Raw genomic sequence first — 12242 nt, 5'->3', positions numbered from 1 at the left:
ACCTGGACCATCTGTCTTCTTTATCTGTCTTCGTTTTGCATAATCTACTTTGCTTGGGTATATGTTTCCCCTTCGCTGCCTCTTGTACCACAAGTAGCATCTGACTACTCTTTTCTCATTAGCTTCCCCAGGGTTGCTCACCGATTGAATTCCTCTTTTCGTATTGCTCCTGATTGTCTCACATTTCACTTCCTCAATACTATGTTCTTGCACTTTCCCGCAGTGCCTTAGTCCCTCTTCATCAAACAAAAAGCTACATTATTCAGGAAGGGAATGACAGAGTCAAGCGGAGCAAAAGCATCATTTTATCTACCAATCAGAGCCCTGCCACAAGCGTACCTCTGTGACCCGGTTGGGCGGACAGGCCGTCAGTCAGATTAAATGGGGGTCTGTCTGATTGTGTATGCAGACGAGCACCCCTGCAACACCCTTTCCATCTCAATCACGCGGGCTTGCCAAGTGCATGCGCCCACTCGCAAAGGCAAACGCACACAGTCATACACACAAACTGGCATGTACGCACAGCCCTGACAAATGCATACACACACACTTGGAAAAGGATTTGGGAAGCTAACAAGTGTGTGACTTTGAGAAGGGTGAACATCCACACAAAAGCGCACACACACCGACTACATCTGTATGCATAAATCAATAGGTGTTCTGTGGCTGCATTTACTAAGGTCAAATGCAGCTCGGGTGGCTAGAAAACAGGGAGGACAGTGCGTGAGGCGTGGAGCCGGCCGGGGTGGGGCTGACGGCGTAGGGAAGCTTGAGGAGAGCAATGAAAACGCCTCTCAACGAGACTGAGGGGAAAGTAGAGAGGAGAAGAGGGATGGGGGACTGATGGATGAAGTGATAAAGAGGAGGAGACAAGGCAAAAACGTGACGCTGGAGGAGACGGGGGTGGGGGGGGGGTCGGAGCCAATGATGAGAGCAGTTAAAAGAAGGCTGCTTTGAGTTGAGGTCAAAGGGGGAGCTGACAGAAGGATGAGTAGGAGGATAGAAGGAAGGACACAAGAAGGCAAGAAAAGAGGCCACGAACCCATTTGCTGAGCTAGGTGTTTTTGCCGACACTCTTGTCTGTATAACAACTGACTTTTTGATTTCTCAGGTGCAGTGACAGGTCGGCTTGGGGCACACGGTGTGACTTGCATGGATATATTTTTCTCAGCTGTTTGCTGCAAAGAACAAACATGTAAAGACAAGCCAGAGCAGGTGCTCAAATCCCTTCAATAGAGCATCTTTTTGCCAAACGTATTCAAACCATTAAGAAACAAACGCTCTGTATTTGACTCAGGGATTTATTTCCATCAACGCCATCGACACAGTCAGCAAGGGATGCTAGCGTGGATATTTAAAGTCTACACACCCCGGTTCAAATGGTAGGGTTATGTACTAAACTGATACCAAGATAAATCATTACAAAAATAATGATCACTATTATTATATTGAAATAAATATATAAATTAACGAGGGGAATTACAATTAGATACGGATGAATGAAGAAACAAAGGGCCCTTTTTCAAACAGCTGGGTAAATGTGCAGGTGCTTGAGCACAAACTTGCAGTTATGTGTGTACGTGTAGAGATTCCAGTCAATACAATTAATTAAAATACAATTAAAATCTTGACTTTCACTCTGCAGTAGAGTCAATTATGCAGGTTGTGCATGATTATCCTAACAAACAAAAGTACGTCAAAAGATCAACTTTCCTGTTCATGAGTCCTCTCTAGTTCAATTGAGATGCCCGGAGATCGAAATATCGAAATATAGGCTGCAACTCACTGGCTGAACAGGAGAAGTGGTAGAAAATGGATCCATGGATGGATGTAATAACTTTCAATTATATTTCTTATGAGCCATAGCTGACATCAGCTGTTAGTGATTTGTTGTTGAAATCTTACAGCACATAATCTAAAGCCTATAAATAATTAACAAAGGCAGAAACATCAATGACATATAGGCGTCCAAACCAGCTTGTACTGATTCGAGCAAGATATGTCGCTTCATGTGAAAGGAATGAAGGGAAGCTGTGGTCGCATATCCTTCCAAGAAACTATTTGAAGATTCTCGGTGTTGGATTTTTTATTTAGTTATTGATTGGCTGAAAGACAACATAAGATAACATAAGTTCCCCGAAATGTCACACCAAAAATGCATTTATTGTTTTTGCTTAAAACTCAGCGTAAGAAAGACAACAAACAACAAATGGCATTGATTTTTAATAGGACTCCTCTTTGTTCCTGTTTTAAAACTTTTTTTTTTTCCTCCCATGATTATGATTTTGTCAACAGTCACTCAAGTGCAAAAGGAAATTTGGTTGTTTTTATCCACTAAAACAATATATTATGATGGCCATAGCTGCAACTTTGCCAGCTTCCTTGCCTAATGTAGTCTGGCAGCCTGACGGAAACCCAGTAGTTATTTTCCAAGCACTTTAAATAATGAAACTTTTTAACTGTGGCTGATGCGGTACCAGAGACTCCATGCACCAGTGACATAAAGATGGTTACAATATTTTCCTCTACAAAATGCACTGGTTATGGTTACTACCGGACCTTTATATATTGTGCAATTTATTCCATAGCCAATTTATTGGGTTGGCCTAGATGAGATTGCTGCACTTTTCTTTCAACAGGTTAGCTATGAAGCAACCTTTCATGAGGATTGTAATGTTTTATTGAAGATCTTTGAGCGAGATTTTGATATATTGAGGTCATAACGTAGGCTGCCGTAGTGTATTATGTTGTGATGTGTACCAAAAGGTAAACCAGAGATTCATGTTTCTAAGGCAACCATAGACTTCTTTTGACACTGCAATGCAGCACTCTGTAACTATGATGCATCTGCAAGATAGGAAAAGGCAAAGGGGGCATGTGCAGCTTTTCCACAATTATTGCTAGAGCATTTACACATGAGGGTTGTGAAATCTAAATGTATTTGGTCCACTTTGAGGGTTATAATTTCACATGTAGCACTGCTGCAAATGCGTGAACCAAAGGCGGGTGAGAGGCACTTGGCAGAGGAGAATTAGGATTTCAACATGGTCTACAATTATGGTCTCTACAATTTATTTATTTATTTATTTATGTGCTTTTGGAGTCCATTCGATACAAATGTTTGACTTCAATTGCCTGTGCACTTTCCCATTGCAAGGTCTGTTTTTACCTTTGGATTAAAACTGGAGCTTGCTGTTATCTTGTAGTTGTTAGTCTATTATAATGAGAACAGTCCTTGTACTAATTTGCAAAGAGATACACAGCGCAGATGGTGTCACAAAGACATTTCCCAAAAGCTTCTCCTACACGGTGAATAATATAATAACAGCTTGGAATTGGACTGCATTCGCTGAGGCTTTATTATAGGCATTGGAGGAATCAAGACGCCTTGACTTGAGAAAGATTGAAAGCACCTTGATGTTGGCAGCATGTACTTATCTGAAGGACTAATCAAACCAGAAAGAATAGACAAATGATAAGATCACTTACTGGCGAACCTTTACTCAATTTATCCCTGACTTCCATGGGCCCTCACTCACAGCTGATGGATGGGAGCAGAGGTGAGCGTTCTGTCCCAGGGATGGAACTGTCCATCTGTCTGGGACAATTTTGCGGATGAAGGATGAAAATATATATTTTTTAAGTGACAGATTGAGGACTGGGACAAGTGGGTTTTCGTTCGTCCCTCTCGCTTTTCAGGTCTAGTGCCAACTAAACTCTAAAGGCAGTGGAAGGCCGTCTCTAAGTGGCCACTTTAAAGAGGCCAACTTTACGTCATCTTGCAGTTCTATTTCAGTTATGCAAGTAAACACACTCTACGCGCACTGATCTCCTGCTTGGATTCTCTTCCACCATGTGAATCAAGTCAGCTGTGTTAACTCCCACAATGGCGCCAACACCCATTTCTACCAGAGCGCATCTGTGAATATACAAACAGAAAGAAAATTCCTTCCACACATACAGTTTTGCACAAGACTTGAGATGGGCTTAAAAACAGGGACCTACCCACGTCATTGATTTGTTATTCATGAGACTTGACCGGATTTTGACTCAAATTGCTTTGCATGTCTTGACAATGGTTGGTTATGTTTGCTTGGCTTGTTATTTCTAAAGTGGAACAGAAGAGAGTTTCTGTGTAAGTGATGACCAGATGTGCTCAACAGGTGTACTTTCCCAAAAGGGGTGGAATTAAGTGTCTAGAGGGTTTTTAGTGCAGATTGAGAAAAAAAACTAATTTAACTGGTTACTTGTTACAGATCTGTGGCCAGCCGGTAGTAGCACTGTAACAGTCAGCAGAAGATTATGCCTTTTCATTTCAATTTATTAAAACACATTTTTACATCCGATTTGAATACGTGTTGAAGGTTTTAAATTCAATTTTGTTGCCATGTGCTGAAACGGAGAGGAATTTTGTTAATCTCCTGGTCAGGATTATGACAGATTGGAGAGACCCTGCAGTGTTAACTGAAATTCCGTGGCTTCCAGATTTTTCCGCCAGGCAGATAAAGAAAATGCGATTATCAGGTTTTTGAAACGGCTGTGATGTTTGAGGCTTGTGCTGATAAACGGGAGGTCTGAAAGTTTGATTCTATTCGTCTGATATAAAGATGTATTGTCTATGATCATAGTCTTGAGGACATTTGAATGGTGGGGGTCCTTCGAACAGCAATCGCATTCTTCAGATCTCACATTCACAATATGCACTTATTCCATTCGAGATATCCACTTCACATGGGTAAAACATAAGAAAAGCATTCCTGGATGTTGCTGCAAAGAAATTGTTCTTTATTTGAAATAAGAAGGATTGCTTCTTCCCTAATCATAGCAATGCCGAGTTAGCACAATGTTGTTCATCCTTCTACTCAATATTTTAGTCTGAGCTAGCAATAATAGTAATGAAAAGTAATGAGAATTTGCTGAAGCACCTTTCTTTCTTTTTTGAATGGGTCAGCCCTTTTCCAGTCAGCTTTTATGGGCTCATTCCAAGACAGATTTGTGAAAGTATAAACATCTGGAGTGTGGGTGTTATCACTGACGAAGAGCGAAAGCTTTATTGTTCTTTGCATTTTTTTTTCCAGTAAGGGAAGATATCCTGTAAAATCTAGTTAGGAAATGTCGTCATTATTTTGTGAATTAAAAAAGTTAAATTCAGTGATGGAACAGAACAGTCAATGGCATACAGTCACTCATCTGCCTCGCAAAGAAAGCTTTGAGTTAAAAATTATAAAAGCTCAGTGTTAGGGTTGATCGATAAGTTAGAGTGAGCACCACTCTAATACTCAATATAACTAAACATCATGATGCTTTGAAAAGGCCTTATTATAAAATAATTAGCACATGTAAATAAATGTTAGTAGTGTATAATAGTATAATAGTGTGTAATCTATTTACAACAGCACCAAAAATGTCGGTACATTTAGCTACATTTATCAATGCAAGTAAAATATTTGAAGACATTTGAAGGCCAATTTGAATGATATTGTCTGTGAAAGACGACAGAAACCACATGCTGAGAGAAGTTAGCACCATACAAAGACTCAATAGTGGCACAATACATCACTGTGACTACTGACTTTCAGGCTGAGCACATAACAGTAATTTATATGGAAATTTGTCATTTACTGTTGATTGTTGTCTCGACTGTAGAGTGCACCTGAATGCAAACCATTATTTTTGCTATAAGTAATGCAAAGAAAACAAATGCAAATTCTTCCTCTCACTCGCCACTCGTGTCACATGTTGTCACCTGCACACTATACACATATTTTTGTAGGTAGGTAGGTAGGTAGGTAGGTAGGTAGGTAGGTAGGTAGGTAGGTAGGTAGGTTAGAACTACCCAAATGTTAAAACAACCAAACAACCTCAGTTGTCTTAATGGCGTGTCAGTGAGTTTTTAATCATTTGTTTGAATTTGCTTTTGTGCCGTTAGTCAAAATATGTCTGCGTGATAAAGTGACAGACCTGGTACAACAAGCTGTTTAAGCACTGCGGAACAGCAAGCGCACCACCTTTTTAGTACCCTCACAATTACCATCAAACATGCATTCAATCACAAGCTCTATTATTTTTCAATATTTTACTTTTATTAGATTTAGTTCCTACAGAAGTAAAAAGAAAATAATGAAAAAAAAGCATACTTTTCTTCAAAGGGTTAGTGTGTTAGCCCTGGCCAGCGACACATCCACTTTGTGCTGTAAGGTACTTTAATATTTAAAATGTGCTATTTTTTAACTCACGGATTTCAAATACATTCACGTCTTAGGGAAACTCCATGCGCCATGATTTACAGCCATCGTCAGACTTCAATGAATCACACTTCATTAGTATTTGCACACTCATTCTTAATTTACATGCGGCGGTAATTCTAGAAGGGAGAAGACCAGACGCCTACAAAAATGCCATGCAAACAAGAACATATAGACATTCTTAAATAATGAAATGATGACCAATAAACTGTCATAGCTTATGGACTTAAAGGAAGGAAAAAAACTTCACCCCTGATTGGGAACCCCTGACTTGAAAGAATGAAAAATGACTGACCGCTCCTGACGTCAGTGTGGACTATTTGCATTTGGCACACAAGATGAAGAATAGTCAACAACTCAATTAAGTTGAGGCAATAAAAGGGTTTTGGCTTGAACAGTAACAGCAAATGTAAAGCAGCCATAAAAAAAATATTCAGTGATGCCATTATGGCTTCTAGGCAATATAAACACACTGCAGTCATTAGTGGCTCCTTGCAAGTATAATGATCCAGACTTGTGTGTGAATGTATCAACACCCAGGCAGATAAGAGGCGGTAGGATGTATTGCACTCCCCTGAGTGTGTGTGAGCGTGTCGTAAAGCGACAATACATTAAAAGTCTTCATTATGCAACACATGGAGGATGATCCTGTGCAAGAGAACAACGGATGGGTAATACATTCACATGTAAGAAATCCTGATGAAGGATACCGAGGCTACTATGGTAAAGCTGTACTTTCTATATACACTGACAGAAACAAACAAAACAAAAAAATGCTCACGAGAGACCCTGCTTATCTGTGTTCATTGGTGCTATACGCACACGTAGATGAAATTTTTTTTGCAATTTGAGTGGAAGAGCATTTGGAAGCATGAATAATTCTCCCTGTGGGTGTCAATTAAATCTCTCTGTTCTGTCAACATGCAAACACACACACACACACACACACACACACACACTCACACACGTCTCCAGCTAATGCATCGTCAACACCGTCTGACTTGGCAAGGATCGCAGAGAGTGAGAGGGAGAGCGATGGAGGCATGAATACACTGCAGGTAAAGAGGCACTGCAGTTGTCACGATCTCGCCAACACGCAAACATTTCGTCTCAGTCCACGTTGTCGCTGAAGAGGTCAGCATTAGTATTGCAAAAATGCTTTGATGTAGCTCACCTTGTTTTATTTTCTGAACCGTCGATGCTAATTATTATCTATCGTGTATTAGTTGGTGGTATTAGGAATAATAAATTGTGTAACGACTAATACCAAGGATTCATCGCTGGTATATGACACAAAAATACAATACGTAAGAACGATGTGTCATTAACTGCAATCTAACGACTCGGTGACCAACTCAGCAGGTCGACAGAGGTCTCCTTGTCAGTATTCCAAAGTACATCAAGAAATGAGTGGAATCGCACACTGCAGCGCTCCGAGGCAGCTTGCACACGCTCCACACACACACACACACCCGCACGTTAAACTCGATCGACGAGTGACAGTTGACATTTCTGAGGCACACCACATGAAGCTCCAAAAATGCAAAACGGATCTTGTGACAGAAAAAGCAAACGCTGTGGCGGAACATTGCCTGTACTGGGCCAAATGCCTTGAGGGGAAGACCAAGTGCAGTACAAAATGGAACTTAAAGCTGCCAGTACGCTCCCTTGTGAAGTGTCTCGGTATGGACGGAACTCAGATTGACTTTATTTACCTGATTAGGACAAAATGGACTCTTTTAGGCTTTTAATGAGGCTTTACTGTGACTTGCATATATTTGCCAGAGTAGGTTTTGTTCTGTATACAAGAGATCTATCTTGGTAACGTTTTAACATTTTTTACCCATTATATGAGATGGGGGGGCATATTTATGTATAGAACATAAATATGAAGAATCAATGACACAATAGAAACAGACAGAAAAGGTGATTTATATTACAAGAACAGGAAAGGAGACAGAAAGTAGCCAGAGTTAGATTTTTTTTTTAGGATATCTCATATATTTTTCTTTACAAAACCCCATAATTCTTCAAAAGATGTTGACAAACATTAATTATTTGTTCACTACTAAGGATGAGGTCATGTGAAAAAGATATCAGAAAGAAATGGACAATACTAAATGATTTGGCCGAGGACCTGGGATGTCCAAACATATTTCCAGTGCCCCTGCGGCTCCACCTCTAGCACCGCCAGTGAAGACAGGGAAAAAAAAAATGTTTGAGGGATATTTTTTTTTTAATCGTTCTTAAATCACAATGTTCAACCCACTGCAATGAACAAAACAAACAAAACATCAAGAACATTTTTTATATAAGCTTTTCCAATTGGAAAGTCCATTGGTAGTTTCTTTTCTAAAACAACAAAGAACATTTGGCTACATTTGAAACAAAGCAATCATTTCAACATTTGAAGTAGGAAGACTCTGTGGTTGGAGTCCAGTTGATCACAATATAGTCCCTGTAGAATTTATATACGTACTATAAAAATACCACAGTAGTTTTTATCTGCTATTAGTGCTTCCTGTTTATTATTAGTGTAGCTGTTTATAAATCATTTATTAATGAAAGAGTGTAACACAGCCACACACCTGGCATCTTCCTATTTATGTCTTGCCAATCCATTAAGTTTTCATCACCACAAGTACTCGTCAACCCTGCTCCTTGTGTCAACCCATCAACTCCCTCCAGACATTTGTGTATTATCCAGGTGTGCCGCAGTGTCTCGGCTGTTTGCTTGCATTTACTTCCCTGGATTTAGTTTTTGCCTTTATTGTTTCTGAAAATAAACTCTTTGGAGATCTCCTTCCTTACTTTTCCTTTCCTGCATTTGAGTTCAAGTTTTGCCTTCACACCACAAGATTGTAAAATGAGTGAACAGCATTACAACACGTTCAATTTGTATTATAATTTTGTATTAATAACTGTAATGTAAGTTATATTTAATTAAGAGGTGCTGGCTTTGCTGTATTGTGTGATATGTTAAAATATTTGTTCTGCTCTATGAAGGAGTTCTGAAATTTATTTTGGTGGTACAATGCATAGTTGAGACCTAATAATGTGGCTTTGTGGGGGGAAAAAAGCTGTTTCAAACTATTCAATGAAAAGTTACAATTAGATTTTGAGACAAGAAAACATTGAGTGATTAAAGGATAAACTACAAATTCCTGGGTGTTCGCCTTAACAACAAACTGAACCGGAGTGATCACACTCACGCCCTGTACAAGAAGGGCCAGAGTTGCCACCACCTGCTGAGGAGACTGAGGTCCTTTGGTGTGTGCAGGGCTCTCCTCAGGACCTTCTATGACTCTGTGGTGGCCTCAGCCATCCTCTACGCTTTGGTCTGCTGAGGTGGGGGCAATACAGACCGGGGCAGGGAGAGACTAAATAAGATGGTCAGGAGAGCGAGCTCTGTCCTGGGCTGTCCCCTGGACTCAATAGAGGTTGTGGGTGAGAGGACGACGTTAATTAAGCTGAAATCCATCACGGACAACACCTCTCACCCCCTCCATGACACTGTGCGGTCCCTGAGCAGTTCCTTCAGCAGCAGATTATTACACCCACGGTGTAGGAGGCAAGATTCCGCAGGTCCTTCATTCCTCCTGCTGTCAGACTTTACAACATGCGTGGCACCTGATCATGTGGTTCGTCTCTACCGCTACTAGCGGCACTTGTTCTTGTCTTTGTCCATTTTTACTTTTTTACATTTGGCACTTGTCTCTATTCTGTTCTATTCTAGCACTCTTGTACGCTGCTGTGACAAGTAAATTTCCCCGCTGTGGGATGAATAAAGTTCTATCATCATCATCAAAATGGGTTCCAGTGATACTCAATGCAGTTATTTTTCATCAGTTTGCACTACTTTAGAAATAGATGATTTATGATAACCAATCAAAGTTAATCAAATTCTAAACAGTTTTGACCAGGATATTCAATATCCACCATCCACCTAATTGGTATAGTCTTTCCAACATCAGGTGAGATTGGGCATTCTTCTTTTCGTATTATCGCAGGCCAAACTTCATCTTGTCCCGCTCACTGTGCATTTGACCATTGTGCAGCTTTCAATGACCGGTGCCTACTGCGTGCTAGGGGTCCAATAAATGAAAAATGTTTGGCTTCACTTTGTGTTTTGCTTGGGTCAGCATTTGGATCAGCCTTTGCAGGATGTCGCTTCATCCTAATAATACAAAGAGAGCATGTAGATACAGGCCCATATTCATTCGTTGGTAGTTTTGTTTTTGTTTTTTAGGATTTGTATTTTACTACCCCTGGTATAGACAAACCATACACATCTATTGACAATTTAGGCTTTTCAAATAACATATGTGGGAACAAACCATGCAGAGCATCTCCTCAACTCTTCAAACTTCTCACAAAAAGGGCTTTTGTTCATGATCCTCCCCCACCAGCTTTAAGTCTAATTAACTTTTAATTATAATTCATTTTTGATGTATTAATTGAGAGCCATAAGCATAGAATAAGGAAGCCAACCAAGTAGTTTCCACAAGTGTGCCATCTAAATGATTATCTGATATTTTATTGAGTAAATTCCTTCAAATTCTTTTCTGCAAGCCCTTGAAATAAAAGATGATAATATAAGTGAAAAGTATCTGTGTGAGGAAAATCAATACAATAAAAAACACACTCACTGTTTCGAATGTTTTCTCCCTAAACTTGTCCAACTTTAATGCAAACGATCATTTCTTTGGAGCATTTTACCGTGAGATAAAGCCTGAAGCTATCTGTAATGGCTCCCACCAAATCCAAATAATCACGGTAAGCACAAAATCTGCGGTGTCAGTAGTCTATAAGCTGTCTTCATCCACATTACCACCAAAGCTGGTCCGCCCATGTCCTTCAGGGGCTTATTCATTAGTTAGCAAGAAAACTTAATCAATCACAATAAAACATCAGGGAAACTACAGTTTATAATTCAGTGCAGGGGGACCAAAAAGAAAAGACAACAGAAAGACAAGAAAAGGACGAGAAACATGGTGTTGCATGACAAACAAGGCCGCTAAGCAAAACGTGGTTCGTGGACTGTCTTATTGAATTTGTATCATTATGTGTATCATATCGACTATTATCCCTCAAGACAAGATTCTACTATGCTGCTTTCAGGCATTCATTGTGTACACCTAAGAAATATAATACTAACATATTCAACACAAAGGAATAGCATGGTGCAACTATATGCCCTTGGTTCATAATCAGCAAACCGTTTCAAATTCTAGTTTGCATTTAGAAAGCTATAATCTAGAAATTTAAATCCAATCCAGGCAGGAGATGAGTTGTATTTTCTGGATTAATGTTTCCTGTTGACAATAAATATATTGATTAGAGAGAGCAAAAAGGGAATTGCCTCACTGCTCAGGGATCATCACACTTACAACACGTGTTCATGTAAAAAAACATACATGCCCGAAGACATACAGTACGCAAAGACATAAAGCAAGTAACCTCTAAAGACACTCCCAGAGCTTTTACGTTGTCTCCTTGACTCATCTGCAAGTGTGTCCCTTGACTTTATTGATCCCTCCTAGATTAATGCAGCACCCAGAGGAAATACATACACGTTAATCAGCAGCCGTAATGAAAGCTGCTTTTAAGTTCAAATGAATGGTGTAACTGCCACAGTGACTTTCAAATCATCTGACGAATCATCTGACGTTTCAATCGCTTTCAAATATTCAGAAATGAAAATGACAATGACGATCCACACATTGATAGTCCAAGTTTTTTTTGTTTTCTGATTAAGATTATCACACTTGACAGGTCACCAATTGAAGAACTAAAAATGGATTCTTCCTTCTTTTTATATTCACACATCTGCACTAAATTTGTCTTCTGAATTTAAAGCAGACTCCGGAGCATTTTATGTTTTGATGCTTTGGTCCAGGACACTCAAGGTAATTGACAGAGCACAACATAAGTGAGTGGATGTCGTATATTGGCGCTGGTTTCGTGGAATAGAAACACATTGTAAAGTTGTCACTT

The sequence above is a fragment of the Syngnathus leptorhynchus genome, chromosome 2 (genome assembly GCF_054491065.1).
Source record: "Syngnathus leptorhynchus isolate UIUO chromosome 2, UIUO_Slep, whole genome shotgun sequence".
Taxonomy (NCBI): Eukaryota; Metazoa; Chordata; class Actinopteri; order Syngnathiformes; family Syngnathidae; genus Syngnathus; species Syngnathus leptorhynchus.
Note: the sequence above shows the minus strand (reverse complement) of the source record.